General features: G+C 50.2%; 1 pseudogene; it reads right to left on the bottom strand.

The window, feature by feature from the left end:
* Positions 1-5,648: 5,648 nt before the first annotated feature.
* Positions 5,649-14,973, bottom strand: LOC122454933 (annotated as a pseudogene).
* Positions 14,974-17,507: the final 2,534 nt, after the last annotated feature.

Genomic DNA, 17,507 nt, shown 5'->3' with positions numbered 1-17,507 from the left:
TTATCTCTGCTCCTTGCTCTTAATAAACTCACTCCCTTCGGAAATACTTTGTGTCTGCAAATTCTTTTCCAACCTGTGCTCAGACTGCTTCAATATCTTCTTTCCTTGTCTTCTTTTCTGACATACGTTTTTGCTATGTCTTGAACTTGACACTGCAGCTATTTTCTTTTAGCTCATTGAAGGCCATTGATGGTCTTCTGTTTCCAGCTGTTTCTGTTGAGAAGTCAGCTTTCAACCTAATTCTTGCTCCTTTGAAGGCAAGTTGACTTTTCCTCTCAAATTCTGTTAAGATTAAAAGAATTGTCTTTGGTTTTCTGATATTTTACCATAATGTAGCTAGGAGTATAATTAATTTTATTTATCTTGCTTGGAATTTATAAAGCTTCATTATTTTAAAAAAATCCTGTCATTTTTTAAAATACTGCTTCAACCTCATGATCTCTTTCCCCTCTTTGACTCTAATTGAAGGCATATTTGATTTACTTAGTGTAGCCTCCATATCTCCTATTCTGTCTTCCACATGTTTTATTCTTTAGTCTGCATGTTTAATTCAGAATATTTTCTTCTGACCTATCTACAAACTCACTAATTCTCTCTTCAGTTTTGTCTAATTGACTGTGAAAACCATTAATTATTGTACTTAGAGTTTTTTCTAACCTGATGTGCCTTCTTTTTTTTTTTTAATAGTTTGGTAGTTTTAAAGTTTTTCTCAGTCTTTAACATAGTAAGCATGGTTATTTTTTAGTCTGTGTCTGATAATTCCAATATCTGGTCTCTCTGGGGGTGTTTATTTTTTCTTCTCTCTCTCTCTCTCTCTTAAATAACCAATCCTGACTGGCTTATTTTGTTGGAAGAGAACAGAGAATTAACAATATGAAGACAGTTGGTTCTTATTTCAGAGAGACAGCAATGAGCAGTCTTGAAGAGAGATTTTAGTTCCCTGCCCAGGAATTGGACCTGAGTAACCTGGATGAAAATCAGGACTTCTAGTCACTAGACACCAGAGGCTAGAAGCTGGAAGCAAAGTTGCCCTGGCTCTTAGCCCCACTGAAAGCAAAAATATTTCAAGGAGGCAAAAACTGTAATAGGTACAAAAAGTTTGTTAGAGACAGAGCACAAGTGGAAGAGCACACAGAGAAAGTTTGTTTATTTAAGACAGAAGCTAGGCAGAAGTACACACCTAGAGAGGAAGGGTATGGGTGTCCTTCCTAATGTGAAAGAGTGCAGTAAAGGGGTGATTTAAATCCCTTATATAGGACAGTTCTTCAGGGTTTTTGTTTATCTTTGGCCATTCTTTTTCTTTTCCTACCCTTGACCTGTTCTAGGATTCTCCCCAACATGCATGCACAACATTTTGCTAATATGATTCCACCGCAGAAGGCTGTGGGGATATTATTATTATGGGGGTACACTTATTACGGGGTGGTGTCCCCTCCATTTTTGACACCCAAGGAGTCTCCCTGTGTATATGCAGACAGGGAAGTTTTCCTTGACCTCAGGAGTGGTCATCTTATCTCTTTACTTCAACAAAGTTCAGCTTCTGCCATTAGCTTTGTCCTTGGACTGTCTGGGTGAGAACAAAGCTTCAATTTTACTCCACTTGACAAATACCAGCTCTCCAGCCTAGGGGCGCATCTGTTTCCTACCTCAGTATCTGAGGTTAGGAAAAACATCCTCCCCTCCCTATACATGCCCACTGGCACGAGTGAAAAATAACCAATTTTGAAGGAGCAGTTGAGGCAGTGACTGGGAGTCAGGGGAAAGAGACACGGAACTCCAGGGCAGCAGAAGAGACCATGCATGTGCTGGGAGGGCCCAGAGGCAGTAGCTCCATGAATAACACGAGTACACATCTCTGTGTCTTCCACATAGATCTGTATAAATATTTAAAGGTAAGTTGGCACTCCCCACCTGCCCTCTCTCCCTTCTGCTTCATGTGGGTTACTGCAATCCCGGCTCCTTTTTCCACATGAGGGTGAAAGGATGGGGGATCCTGAGTACATCATCCCTAAGCTTCAATCAGATACATATCCATCAGTTTCTGAATCTTCTGTGCCATGACAATATTCTTGAATGTTCCCCTTAGTGCCTCCTGCATTGGCAGGCGGGTTCTTTACCACTAGCGCCGCCTAAATGTACTTCTTTAATGTTGTTGAAGCACTGTTGTTCAGTCACTCAGTCGTGTCCAGCTCTTTGCAACCCCATGGACTGCAGCACACCAGACTTCCCTGTCCTTCACCATGTCCCAGAGCCTGCTCAAACTCATGTCCATTGAGTCAGTGATGTCATCCAACCATCTCATCCTCTGTCGTCCCCTTCTCCTCCTGCCTTCAATCTTTCCCAGCATCAGGGTCTTTTCTAATGAGTCAGCTCTTCACATCAGCTGGCCAAAGTATTGGAGCTTCAGCTTCAGCATCAGTACTTCCAATGAATATTCAGTGTTGATTGAAGCATAGTTGATTTAAAATGCTGTGTTAACTTCTTATGTACAATAAAGTGACTCAGTTATACATATGTTACCAACCAGAGTTCTTGGTCTCCTTAATCAACAGAAATTGATCAGAGGCCAGACAAAAAATTCAGGCAAGGCTTTATTGGGGCCCCTGCTATAGCAGGGAGGAGCAAGAACAAGTAACAGATTCCCTTGCTTTCTCACTCGCTGGGGAGTGGGCAAGCTGGTTCCTTATGTGAGGTGAGGGTAGGGGTGTGTCCAAGGGTGGCTTAGGTGGTTTACCCACCCTTCAGGTGGTGGCGTGTGCAGGGGGCATGCACAGTACCCTGCTTTTGCTCCTGAGCCCCTATGTTTTCCCCCAGCTCTTCAGAATTGGCAGTTGGTCTTTTTGTGTCTTGTCCAGAATTTGCCCCAACAGGGCATGCAAACTTGCTAAAAATAAGTTATTTTTAGTCCCTTATAGTTTCCTTGTATCTTGTTGCTCTAGGAGATGTGTGTTCAGGGGCAAGCATTGTAGCACTTCAGCAAAGGGTCCCAGGTCTTAGATCTATCTCACATACGTGTGTGTGTGTGTGTGTGTGTGTGTGTGTGTGTGTGTGTGTGTATTCTTATGCTTTTCCATTATGGTTTGTCACAGGATATTGAATATAGTTCCCTGTATGGTACAGTAGGACCTTGTTGTTAATCCATCTTATATATTAGAATTTGCCTCTGCTAACCCAAACTGCCAATCCTTTCCTCACCTACCTTCCTCTTGGCAACCAAAAATCTGTACTCTGTATCTGTGAGTCTGTTTTTGTTTCACAGATATGTTGATTTATATCGTATATTAGATTCCACATATTGTTTTTGTTCAATTGCTCAGTCGTGTCCAGCTCTTTGCAACCCCATGGACTGCAGCACACCAGACTTCCCTGTCCTTCACCATGTCCCAGAGCCTGCTCAAACTCATGTCCATTGAGTCAGTGATGTCATCCAACCATCTCATCCTCTGTCGTCCCCTTCTCCTCCTGCCTTCAATCTTTCCCAGCATCAGGGTCTTTTCTAATGAGTCAGCTCTTCACATCAGCTGGCCAAAGTATTGGAGCTTCAGCTTCAGCATCAGTACTTCCAATGAATATTCAGTGTTGATTGAAGCATAGTTGATTTAAAATGCTGTGTTAACTTCTTATGTACAATAAAGTGACTCAGTTATACATATGTTACCAACCAGAGTTCTTGGTCTCCTTAATCAACAGAAATTGATCAGAGGCCAGACAAAAAATTCAGGCAAGGCTTTATTGGGGCCCCTGCTATAGCAGGGAGGAGCAAGAACAAGTAACAGATTCCCTTGCTTTCTCACTCGCTGGGGAGTGGGCAAGCTGGTTCCTTATGTGAGGTGAGGGTAGGGGTGTGTCCAAGGGTGGCTTAGGTGGTTTACCCACCCTTCAGGTGGTGGCGTGTGCAGGGGGCATGCACAGTACCCTGCTTTTGCTCCTGAGCCCCTATGTTTTCCCCCAGCTCTTCAGAATTGGCAGTTGGTCTTTTTGTGTCTTGTCCAGAATTTGCCCCAACAGGGCATGCAAACTTGCTAAAAATAAGTTATTTTTAGTCCCTTATAGTTTCCTTGTATCTTGTTGCTCTAGGAGATGTGTGTTCAGGGGCAAGCATTGTAGCACTTCAGCAAAGGGTCCCAGGTCTTAGATCTATCTCACATACGTGTGTGTGTGTGTGTGTGTGTGTGTGTGTGTGTGTGTGTGTATTCTTATGCTTTTCCATTATGGTTTGTCACAGGATATTGAATATAGTTCCCTGTATGGTACAGTAGGACCTTGTTGTTAATCCATCTTATATATTAGAATTTGCCTCTGCTAACCCAAACTGCCAATCCTTTCCTCACCTACCTTCCTCTTGGCAACCAAAAATCTGTACTCTGTATCTGTGAGTCTGTTTTTGTTTCACAGATATGTTGATTTATATCGTATATTAGATTCCACATATTGTTTTTGTTCAATTGCTCAGTCATGTCCAACTCTTTGCAAACCCATGGACTGCAGCACACCAGACTTCCCTGTCCTTCCCCATCTCCCAGAGCTTGCTCAAACTCATGTCCATTGAGTCAGTGATGCCATCCAACCATCTCATCCTCTGTCGTCCCCTTCTCCTTCTGCCTTCAATCTTTCCCAGCATCAGCGTTTTTTTCTAATGAGTTGGCTCTTCACATCAGGTGTCCAAAGTATTGGAGCCTCAGCTTCCGCATCAGTCCTTTTAATGAATATTCAGGATTTATTTCCTTTAGGATTGACTGGTTTGATCTCCTTATAGTCCAAGGGACTCTCAACAGTCTTCTCTAGCACCCCAGTTCAAAAGCATCAATTCTTCAGCACTCAGCCTATTTATGGTTCATCCATACATGACTACTGGAAAAACCATCACTTTGACTATATGGACCTTTGTTGGCAAAGTAATATCTCTGCTTTTAAATATGCTGTCTAGGTTTGTCATAGCTTTTCTTCCAAGGAGCATATAAGTGATATCATATGGTATTTGTCTTTCTCTTTCTGACTTACTTTGCTTAGTATGATCATCTGTAGGTCCATCCATGTTGCTGTAAATGGCATTTTTTGATGACTGATTAAAATTTCATTATATGTATGTAATATATACATACACACACACACACACACATATACCACATCTTTATCCATTCATCTGTTGATGGACATTTAGGTTGTCTCCATGTCTTGGCTATTGTGAACAGTTCTGCTTATGAACATAGGGGTGTGTCTATCCTTTTTTTTTTGGACATGCTGTGTGGCATGTGAGGTTGTAGTTCCCTGACTAGAGATCAAACCCGTACCCCCTGCAGTGGAAGCATGGAGTCCTCACCACTGGACCACCAGGGAATTCCTATGCATGTATCTTTTCTAATTATAGTTTTGTCAGGGTACATGCCCAGGAGTGGGATTGCTGGGTCATATGGCAACTCTTTTGTTTTTTTTGTTTTGAGGCACCTCCATAGTGTTTCCCACTGTGAATTGTGGCTGCACCACCTTACATTCCTAGAGGCACTTCTGCTTCTGTTCCAGGATGATGCAGGGTCACCTGTTATCTGCTGCACCTTAAGGTGGCCGTGGCCCCTCTCGTCACACCTTCAGGCTGTCATGTCAGTTGTCCTGGACCATCATGTAGCATTGGTAACCATCTATCACCTCCTTTACAATTGAAGTGCAGGTTTGGTGCCTTCTGGTTGGACATTTGTGACCTGTGGGTAGTCTTTCATCACTTTAAGGGCAACCACTTTCCATGGAAAACCCTTGATGAAGGTTGGTTCTGGCTGAACACAGTCTTCACAGTTCTTGAGTGCCACCTAAAACCACAGGAGTTTGCTATAGCAGGCTGGATCACTGTACAATTTGTACACTGTACAATCACTGTACAATTTGGCATCGTTTGGGTTCTGTTTGATGGATTCTGTCTAAATGCTTCCTGGGCTGGGGAGAGTCCCTGTCCTGAAAATATTCACTGCTGTTGTTCTTCTCTGAAGCCAACTCAGAGCTTATGGAGGCTCTTGCTCCTTCAGGATTTTCTCTTTCTGTTGACACTCTTGTGTTAATTGGAGTGTAATTGCTTTACAATGTGTGTTAGTTTCTGCTGTACAACACTATGAATCAGCCGTGTGTTTACATATATCCCCTCCCTCCGGAGCCTCCCTCCCACCCCACTCCCCATTCCACCTGTCTAGATCATCACAGAGCCCCAAGCTGAGTCGTATTGACATACATGCCCTACGATGTGTAAACTAGCGAGCAGGAAGCTGCTGGGTAGCAGAGGGAGCTCAGTTCAGTGCTCCGTTGGCATTTTTGGAGCACACCTAGGATTCAGCGCTCTGCTGGAGACTTGTTGTGAAAATGGATGGTGTCCTGGTACTTCTCTTTTTTGAAATGAGTTGCCAATTCAAGCATAAGCTCTGGCCATCTGTTGATAGTCCTTCTGGCCCACTTTAGTGGTCTCACAAAGCTCCCGGCATTCACCGGAGTCACCCTTTGCAAAGAACATGGCTGCTTGATTGGTCACTTAAATCATGTTGGTGGAGTCCAGGCCCGTGGCTCTGTCATGGAACTTCAAGGCTGTGTCAAAACCTTTCTCCTTATCAGCCCCTGGTTCTTTATCTTTCAGTGCCTGCTGCTTCTCTGGAGAAGTCTTCTTCCTTGGGCTCTGGCTTGATCTGCTTTTGGGGAGGAGGTGGTGGTGCAGATGTCACAACTTCCTCCTCCTCAGGCATACTGCCCACACGGACTCTGAGGAGGACACTGAGAGTAGGGTAGTCATGATCAGGGATTTTGCAGTTTTGTGTCCAGGTTGAATGGCTTGTTTCATAGTTGTTCTGTTAGTTCCTGGTAGGTAGGGTCAGTGAGCTGTGTCCTTGTCCTGGGATCACTCTCCAGCTTCCAGGACAGATTGAGGGTATTGAAAGGGTTCATGCATTTCTTCTCTGCCAACCAAGCCTCCATGATCTGTAAACCTTCTTTGAGCTGAGGAATGTTTGCGTTATGTGAATGTTTGCCTTATGCTTTAAACCCTCCTCAGAGGTTTGCTTGGCTTCTTCAAATTCGTTTGAGAACTCAAGAGCCTCTAGTTTTCATGAATAGTCCTTGCCCCAATCAGGCTTGAAGTTGAGAGTTTTGCAGCCATCCTCTGAGGGGGTTTCTATTGTCTGCTGCTTTCATTCATTCTTGGTTTATGTTTTCTTGTCTCCTTCTGGGCCTAGTTGCCTTAGCTGTGTGCCAAACATTTTGAAAACATTAGCTTGTAAAATGTTTTGAGGATTAAGATAATGTTATCTTCCACCAGAGACAATTCTGTTTTCCTATCCCAGTGCCTGAATTCATGAGCAATTCAAGATCACTTTAATCCAATTTTATGAATTGAGACTGAAAACTGGGCTGCAGTTTATGTGAGATTTGGCTTACTTCCAGATCACCCTTACTCCAAGGGTATAGCCGTCCAGTGTTCCAAACCAATGGTCTATGGGTTTATAAGAACATATGCAAACCTTACCCCAAACTTTGGCAGGTCCTGGACTTCAACTTTTGTCTCTATAGTAACCTAGAAGCTCTTCAAAGTACTGATCAGCTTCTCAGCTACCTTTTTAGGATCGACAAACACCCCCATGGGAAATGCAGCTCCGAATGCTGAACCTTTTTTGTCTCCTCCTTGTATCTTGGTCTAGGAATTCTTCATTGTTGTGTTGACTCTCTGATGCCTTCATGCAGATTTCTATTTCTCTGCAGCCAGCATTTTTATTAAAGGTAGACATTGTGCTGGTTTTCTAATTTTTTCCTTGGTTAATGGGATTCCCTTGTGGTTCAGCCAGTAAAGAATCCGCCTGCAATGCGGGAGACCTGGGTTCAATCCCTGGGTTTGGAAGATCACCTGGAGAAGAGAAAGGCTACCCACTCCAATATTCTGGACTGTATAGTCCATGGGATCTCAGAGTCGGACACGACTGAGCAACTTTCACTTCACTTCAATGGGCAGTTCATAGTACCTACCCCTTGAGTCAGGAGCAAAAGCATGGAGTTGGAAATGTACCTGGAAAGAATGAGTGTTCCCATTTAGCCCAAGTGGAGGGTGCTTGTTGGGGAGACATAGAGAAGTATGAAGAAAGCAAAATCATGAAGGGCTAAGAGTGCCTAAAATTGTGGGTTGCCTGGAAGGGATGTGTGCCCCCAAAGACTGCCCACTGCTCCCACTGAGTGAGCTCTGTTCATGTCAGCTGAGTCGGGTGCTGCCAAGTCAGAGAAGGGAGGCCAGGCATAGTTTCTATCCAATACAGGTGTAAAGTCAGGGCTAGGTCAATGAAAAATAGAAAACCCCAAATAACAGTGGCTTGAATAACATAGATATCTATTTCCCTCTCATACCAAACAAATTTGGAGGTGGATAATCCACAACTGGTCAGGTGACTTCAAGGATGTCTAGGACCTTCCTGTTTGCTTCACCATCTTGCATTTACAGTCCCTACTTCATGGTTCAAGAGTTTGAGTTTCACATTTCAGTCAGCAAGAAGGAGAATGACAAAGAGTAACACCTTTTCCTTTTGGGGACATCCCTCATGGTGCTCTGCAGTCCATGGGGTTGCAAAGAGTTGGACTGAGCAACTAAACTGAATGGAAATCATAGTGCTCTTATCCTATTGGCCAGAACCAGATCACATGGTCACACCTACTACAAGAGAGGCTGGGATATGTAGTCTTTATTCTGGACCACCGCATGCCCAGCTAAGAATAAGGGATAGTTGGGAACTTCCCTGGCAGTCCAGTGGTTAAGACTCTGGCTTCCAATGAGGGGATGCAGGTTCAATCCCTGGTTGGGGAGCTAAGATCCCACATGCCATGCAGTATGACCAAAAAAGAAGAAAAAGAAGAAGGGATAGTATTAGTAATGAAAAATAGGAGGAGAAGTATTTGGGGACAACTAGTGGTCTGTGCCAGTGCCCTCCCCTTTCCTATCCTGTCCAGGCCCTCTCCTCCAGGAAGCCTTCCCTGACAACTCCAACACTTACTAAGCCCCACTTCCTCTGCTGCACAGCTCAGAGTCTGACCACTGTAAGGAAATTTTGAATAAGAAAAAAAATTACTAGATGTTTCCAATGGAAACTATGCACTGTTTTGATTAAAACCATTCTTCTGAAACTGTGTGTGTGTGCGTGTGTATGTTTTAAACATTTTTTTACAATCTCACATTGAGGATGACTGATAGCAATGCAAAATAATTGTTTATAATCAAGCAAATAAGAAAAAGTCAGTTTTACAAGTATTTATAAATCTACTTAAACATTTCTTTATTCCATATAAATTAAGGCTTCTTTGAATTCTCCTCTGAACTGGTCGTAATGTCTGCCTGGTTCCCTCATTAATACTGAATTAAACACAATCTTTAACATTTTTCCATCTGTATGAGAGCCATGATTTTCCTTTCATTCAACTTTCAACACCACACACAGCCTGACTTGGTAAGCGGGGGAATCCAGGCAGAGGTTCCAGCAGGAGAGAGGCCAGTCTGGGTAGAAAAACCCAGGAAAAATGGCATTATGTGTCAGACCCCTGACCTTCCTTAGAGGATGCACCTTTGGAGATAAAGAGCAGGTCTGGGACCAGGTTTTCTACATGGGCACTGTTATTTCCTAGGGCAGAAGGACAGGTAGCAGGTGAGGCAAGCATGGGAGAGGCAGGCCAGAGGCAGGAAGGCAGTCAGTTGGCCTGATTCAGCTGGGATTTCTACTTGTCACTTGCTCCTGACAGGGGCTCACAGAGTGATTCTGACCCTGTCAACATGCTTGGAATAGGTGGGTTGACATCCTGGGTACCTGAGTGATGCAGTGATGGGCAGGGCTGTAAACCAAGACCCTGGGGGAGCCTGGGCTGGGTCCCAGAGGGAGCTGGGGAAGTGGAGGCTCTGGAAAGTGGCTGGACAGTGGGGAGGGGTCTGCCCTCCCTCCTGTGCATGAACTGAGTTAGCTGCAGAGCTTTGCTAAGGCTGCGCTCTCGGCCTGGACACCGTCCCTGGAAGCACAATGAAGTGGAAGGTGCCACTTCTCTCATGCCGCCTCTCCTGTCCCTTCCCAGAGCTAGCACGTGGCCACCTCAGCAGCCATGGGCAGGGGTGGGAGTGGAGAGGGGCATGGGCTGGAGCTGGGCTGGGGAGTGGGCCAGGACGAAAGTCAGCCAGGCAGGAGAGCCAGAGGCTCATGGAGAATTGAGAATTCAGCAGAGGATGCAGGGGGCCCAGCCTTCTCCCACCCTTCTCCCTGTTCCTCCCGTTAGCCTCCTGTTCTGTCCTGGTCAAGTGGCCAGAGCTCTCAGGCCATCATAGCAGCCCTTCTCTGAAGAGCAAAGTAACAGGGGATTAAGGTCTGGATGGGCAGGCACCTGCCAAAGGGCACATGAGTCATGCAAGCTGGTCCCCACCCCACCCTTACTCCTCAACTAGGGGATTGGGAACCCAGAAGAGACAGCCAGGAAGGGGAGGACCAGCTTCACACCCACCTTTGAAGCCAGAGAGGCCTTGCCTCCGGAAGGTACACAGGCAAAGCTGAGCATCCGCTGGCCGCACTGCCGGTGTGTCTAGGCAAATGTCTGCCTGGTCAGTCCTGGGATGACCCGTCCTGTTTCTCCTCTTGGGTTCCCCCTCTTGCTCACTGCTGTACGGATCTCCAGGACTCTCTAGGTCTCCACACACCCTCTCTTTTGGTGCTGGACTAGCGTCATGGGATGACCCCCAGGAAGCCACTGCCCCCAGTGATCACAGAGAGAGGGCTCCCCTCTGTACTCAGCTGTGTTAGGGAGCAGGACATGGAGAGGGTGCAGAGCTCTTAGACGGAACAGCAGACTACGTAACCGGGCAAGACTATGGTCCGCTCAGGGCTGTGGAGCTGGGAGGAGGAGGGGAGGTCCTGATGGAGGGGCCTGAGCTGGCCCACGAGAAGAGGAGTATTACCCAGCCCTTGGCTCCAGATCCTGCCCCAGAGGTTGTGAATCTTCTCAAAGTTCTTTTTTTGAAATCCTTGAGCTGGGGCTGATTCCCACTCAGTTTATTTCAAGGATGAAGACAAGTTATTTCAGGTATTGGGATGGCCTTCCTGTTGGAATGCAGGGAAAGAGCAGAGACAGCCCAGGTCTAGCCCAGCTCTAGTGCAAGTTCCAGCACCGATGCTGATGCATATTGAGCCCCATCCCTGTGCATATCCTAAACCCTGATTCTAAACATAGCCCTGAGCCCCGATCTCTAGTTCTTGATTGAGCTTTCTCTGTGAGATTGTTCTCGATCAGCAGGGGCTTAATGGGGAGAGAGAGCATGTCCTCATCTCCCACCTCTGGAGCCTGAGCCCAGAGCCCTTGCCCAGTGCTGTGGAGTGCTCCTCAGGTGCATTTCTGTCCCTCACCCCTCTCCTGTCCCTGGGAGCTCCTGCTTTGACCATCACTGCTAAGCCAGCCTCTGTGCTGAGAGAGTCTAGTCCAGCCTGGCCTGGGGTGTGAATGGCCTTCACTCTTGGACTGGAGCCATCAGAAACCAAACCTTCCTGGTCCTAAGGGTGCCTGGGAAGGGGGCGGCCCTGCCCATCTAGGCGGAGGTTGTGGTTGCTGCACTCACCATCTCCTTTGTGGAACACTGACATCTCCCAAGACAGAGGCTTCCTGGCATCACCAGGTAAGACCTGGGCATCTTGGGTGCACAGGCAAGGGAGATGGAATGGGGGTGCCAGAGTGGGTTGCCTGGCCTGGAGGATGGGGTCATGGGCCAGAATTTAGGCCTGTGGAAGGGCAGGTGGGAGAATGGGGGCCATGAAACTAGGCCTGGAGGCAGGAGTTGTCAAAGAATAAAGCCTGCGCTTAGGAGGACATCCACCCCAGAGCCTGGGGGGCCTGGACCCTTAACCTCCACACGCAGAAGGGGTTGGGTGCAGATGGCTGTCTCTGGGTATGTGGACACAGTAGCTTGGGTTTACAAAGCAGTTGAGCTGTGGTTGAACGGCAGGAAAAGGGCTGGGCTGGGGCGTTTGCCTGATCCTGGGATGATATATGTGTTAGGGTGGTGTTGGGTCATGGGGGAATTTTTCCCTTAGAAAGGGGAAGGGGTGCATTCAGTTAGGAGTTGCTGGTTGGTGGCTAGCGGCAGGCAAGGAGGGCAGGAGTTTCTGATATAATTTCCTGCTGTGAAAGGTTCTAGGGATTACCTCCCCTTGAGGGGTTTCTGCAGCCTACCTGTCCTGAGTGACCTGGGAAGGATCTTGGACCCCCCTGGAGGTCACACACAAGCCAGGAGCCTGGTGGGAGAGGCTTTGAAAGAGCTGAGAACCTCCTATGGCTGCCAGGTGTAGGGAGAGGTGTGGAGCATGGTCCGAGCCCCAAGCCTAACTGGCTCCCACGAAGGCACCAGACCCCTGCCCTTCCTGCCTCAGTAGCTCAGAGCTTCTTAGGGCCACCCTCTTCCTTCTCCTCCTGTGTCTTCAGGGGCGAGGGGAGGAAGGAGGTAGTGAGAGGAAAGCAGGACTGACCACAGCAAGGACCAGTAGGAGGCTCTGGGTCTGCCCAGAATGCTGGGTCTGCAGGGGAACCTGGGGAGAACCCTTGACCCAAAGCCCACCCACCTCCACATCCAACATCCCCAGTCCAGGCCTCTGGCCAGGATTCCATGTGGGCCCAGTGTAGGGGGCATGATGGGGACTATTCTCTGATCTGCTCTCCTCCAGACTCCCCTCCTAGCCTGATGGGGTGGGAGCTGGGGCAGGGAACGGGCATCACTGCCCTCCGCTAAGTCCCGTTCCACCTGGACACCTGCAGGGCTCCCACCACAGTTACCACCTCCACCGTCATCACAAATCTGCCATGACTGCCACTGTCGTCACAGCCACCCCCACCCCACCACCAGCACCACTAACACCCCTCCTACCCCTACCCAGATCATTGCCTCCACTGAGACCCTCGCCACCTCCATGAAGACCACCCCACCCCTAGACCGGACAGAGCTTTTCACTTTTCAATAGATGTTCAAGCCTATAACCTCTTAGGCTGTGGCGCTGGCACACACAGTCCCCATTCAACAGAGCCTGCCGCCCAAGGGGAAAAGGGCTTTGCTGGAGGACACGGGGACTCGCGCTTGAGCTGCAGGGCAGGGCTGTGGAAAGAGGCCAGGCAGACGCACCTCAGGGCATAGCTGGAGGCTTCGGCTGACCAGAGCTCACGGCTGGGCAGTACTTCTTTCCTGAAGGGAGACCTGGAGGGAATCTTCCACCTGCCACCTCCCATCTGGTTCTGGGCTTGGCAGCCTGAGCAGGAGCCCTCAGCATGGCTGGGCAGTGGCTTCCATCTGCTGGGATTCTCCTGGCTGGTAAGTGGGGGTGTGGCCCCTGGGGGGCCCATACCAGACCCCACTGGCTGGCTTCGGGGACTCCCATGGCTCCCACGTCAGGGCTGGCCTTCCTTATCTTCATGTCAACCTGGCTTTGTCAGCTCAGAGGATCCTGAGACAGGGCCACGATCCCCTCCTCGGCCCCCCAGGCTTGGGTCTCCCCAAGGGCACTCAGTGTCACTCACAGGGGAACCTGGCATTGGGCTGGCCCCAAGGGGCTCAGTGCACCCTTGCAGCCAGAGATAGCATTATGGCTTTCCGAAATGGGGCCCTCCCCATCCCTCACCCCTTTCAGCCCTCAAGCATCCTGGGTTCTGGAAATGTGATGAGGTGACTGCCTCGTTCCCTTGCTGGAGGCTGAACAGCACTTGCCAGCCCCCTCCAGCATCCTGGGTCTCACCAGAAAGGACTTCCCTTGGGACAGGGTCCTGCTACAGGGTGGAAGAAAAGAGTGGGACCCTTGAGGTATACCCTCTTACCCTCACAGTCCCCCTTTCTGGTGGCAGGGCAGGGTTGCCCTGTCTCTGGAGGGCTTGGATCAGAGAGGGGAGATTTCTCTGGAGGTACACCAGTGGTTCGGGGCAGAGCCGGGGCCAGGGTTTGGGTCTCCTCGGGTCCCCTAAAGGAGGGAGGTGGCAGGGAGGGCAGGCACCTGAGACTGTGGGCCAGTTCCCAGCCCACTGAGTGGCTGATAGAAAAGGCCTCTCCTGGTTTGCAGCTGCCCTGGTGGTCTTGGCTCCTGCCTTGCCCCTTCCTCCGGCTCATGAAGACCTGGGCCCATTTCCCTGGACCTCTGGCATATCTGCTTTGCGACCTGACAGCAAGAAGATACTCCTCCCATCATTAAGCCACTTGGTGCCAGTTCCTGCAGGGGTCTCTCCCTCAGCCGAGAAGTCAGGGGAGGCTCCTGGCAGGAGGGCAAGAAGCCTTTTCCCAGAGGCCCGTGGGGACCAGCAAGGTCTCCTAGGCGTCCTCCTGGACTTGCAGCTCCTCCAGAACCAGCCTGCCCCTTTGGGACCCTCTGGCGCCCCAGGAGGGGCCACACACAGACCAGCTCCATCCGCAGTGGCTGAGCCTGCAGCCCACAGCACCCCCAAGTCCCGGCCAGTGTCCCATGTGGCTGCACCTGGAGATGGAGAGGAGATCTTGGTCCCTGGGTCTCTGGAGAGGGCTGTCACATCACCACTGCAGGCTTCTCCCCAACTGCAGTCCCAGCCCGTGAGCAGGCACCTCTTCAACCCCAAGGTCTGGACACTGTCTGCATCAGGGGCCAGCAACTTCAGGCCAGGGAATGCCCCACTTCTGATGTTGGCTCCAAGGGTCCCAGAGAAGGTTGTGTCCTCAGCACCCCAGGGCCCGCTTGCATTTCCATCGATCAGTCACGTGTTGGCTGCCACAGAGCCGCTTCCTCCTGTAGCAACAGTGCAGTCAGTGCTGGACACGGCCTCTGCAGCCCTCACAGTGGTCTCAGGCTCCCCCAGAAATGGTCTGGCATCCGGTCTGGGCCTGGGTCCTTCGGTGTCGCCATTGCTCTCAACAGTACCCTCTTCACAGTTGTCATCAGCATTACCGCCACGATCATACCCACTCACATCCCCATCACCCACATTGACATCACTGTCACCCATCGTGGGCCCAGGTTCCCCCTTCACCGCCAGAGCCAGAACCTCCCAGGACGCTTCTGCATCTGTGCTCCCCTACACAAGCACAGGCCGTCTCTTCAATGTTTCCCGATTTCCACCTGCCCAGCCACTTCCGGCGGTTACAGGGATGGTTGCTCTTCAGCGGACAGTCCAGCCTAGGCCATTGGTCCCTGCTAGCCCAGCCTCCGTGGCCACCCTCTCCTTCAGATGTGCCCTTGGCCTTCCTGCTGGCTGCCCCAGAGTCCTTGGAGGTGTGGCCTCCCCCCAGTCGTCTTCCCTGTCTCGTCCCTGCCAGACTGTCTCATGGCAGGACTTGAGATCCCCCTCCCCACGACCCAGCCGTGTGACTCACTTTGTGACCTTCAGGATCACCAACGAAGCCTCGGTGGTAGCACTTGGGAACCCTGCCTCCCCAGAGTACCAGCTGCTGAAGGACAACATCCGACATCAGGTGCGGGCTACTTCCTTTGTCTGCTCAGGAGTGCTGACCCCAGCCTACCCCACCCCACCCGCCTCTGAGCACACACTGTCTCCACTCTGCGTTTTGGCTCCTGCTATTCCTCCACTCTGGGCCACCTCACACCCTCCACTACCCTGGCCCTTGGAGGGGCCTCCCCCTGCGACTCAGACCCTGGCCCCACGGAGCCAGAGTCTCCCTCTGTTGGCTCCCTTCCCCACACTGTCCCCTCCCAGCTTGCCTCTCCCTGTGAACCACAGCTCCCTGGGGGCGGCCGGGCCCAGGGTGGGGTGCCCACGGGGGCTCTGGAAGTATGGAGTGAGTGAAACCCGCCCTGGGCTTCTCGTCGGTGTGGGGAGGAGCATGTGGGGTGCACGGTGGGAGCCCAAGAGGTAGAAAACTGACCCTATCCTGTGAGTGGCTCCAGCAGGAAGGGGGAGCCAGGCAGAGACTCTTGCAGAGACTGGGTGTGGGAAACTCTTACAGGATAAGCGGAAGACTGGTTTAGACAGCTGGGGTCAGGGGGTTGCCCAGAAAACACCTTTCTGAGGAAGGAGAATTTTACCTGGGATGGACAGAAGGCTAAGTCAGATGGAATGAGCAAGCGTTTCCTAGACAGAGGAAACAACATGTGTGAGGACCCTGAGGTGGAAAGGTGGGTAGAGGCTGAGGTCCAGGGTCACGGGTGAGAGGGGCTGTCTAGAAAAGGCTCGAGGCCTGGGCTGGGTGTGAGGGAGAATTAGGAGGAGGGGAGAATTAGGAGGAGGGGCTGCCGCCTGCAGGGTGGTGGCTGAGGGCATATAGACTAATTGGACTGGAGAGCCATTTTCAATAAAACTGCAGAGACGGAAGGCCTGGGAAGGCCGTGTGTTTGCTGGATAGCTGAGGGCACCCTGCGGTTCTCAGTAGAGGGTGGTTGGCAGGGGGTCTCTGGCAGCCACGCAGGGAAGGCTTGGGTGGCTCCGGGCAGTCCAGGTGGACACTGAGGCCATTGCAGGGCCCAAACCAGAGATAATGAAGGTGAGCTGACGCTGTGATGTGGGGTGCTGTGAAGACCCTCACTTGGCTCTGTCTGTCCCCAGCTCCAGTCCCTCTATCATGAGGCCTTCTCCAGCTTTGAGGGCATCGGTGTCCTGCAATTCAGGTGAGCGAGCGAGTCTCTTAGGGTCCACCACCCGTCTTCTCAGGCTACAAGTGTACTTGGCCAGGCTGCCCTGCCCCACCCAGTTCCACCACAGCACCTTGGGGGCCAGAAAAACCCTGAGTGGGCAGGCAGGAGGCCCACATCTGGTTGTGCCTCTGGCTGTGTGAGCTTAGGGGACCTCCTGCCTGCTCTGAGCTCCAATTCCAGCTGCAGGATTGGGGCAGGGGTGCTAGGTTTTGCCTGAACCTGGCAGAGGACTTCCCTGGGGCCAAGAGCCCTTAAATAACATGTGCCTGTGTACTAAATCACTTCAGTCACGTCTGACTCTTTGTGACCCTGTGGACTGTAACTCACCAGGCTCCTCTGTCCATGGGATTCTCCAGGCAACAATACTGGAGTGGGTTGCCATGCCCTCCTCCAGAGGATCTTCCCAACCCAGAGATTGAACCCACGTCTCTTACATTTACCTGCATTGGCAGGTGGGTTATCACTAGCACCACATGGGAAATTAAATGACATGTAAGCAGGTACAAATTCTCTGGGGTGGGGGGGTTGGGCTCTCTGGTTCTGAGCCTCTGAGGATGCAGTGGGAGTCCTAAAGCCAGATTTGGTCAGCAGATGCCAGTCCTGAAATCTTATAGAAAAGGTTGAGAAAGTCCAAATCATCACAGCCCCATATGAACTGTGAGCTCAGTGTGGACCTTGATGGAAGCTTGATTATACCTAGTGATGGGAAGTTCACCACCACTATCTTTCCTTGACCCAGGTTGGTTAGAAAGTTTCCCCTCTGAACTGAAATCGGTCTCAGGATTCCCTGCCCTGGGTCTGAACAGAGGCTTTGTCTTCCCAAACCCAGTAGGGCACAGCGCAAAATGGGTACTCTGGGGAAGGATGAAGGAAGTCTGAGTCCTGAGGCTG

Source organism: Cervus canadensis, chromosome 17 (genome assembly GCF_019320065.1).
Source record: "Cervus canadensis isolate Bull #8, Minnesota chromosome 17, ASM1932006v1, whole genome shotgun sequence".
NCBI lineage: Eukaryota > Metazoa > Chordata > Mammalia > Artiodactyla > Cervidae > Cervus > Cervus canadensis.
Note: the sequence above shows the minus strand (reverse complement) of the source record. Positions and strands in the feature narration are given on the sequence as shown.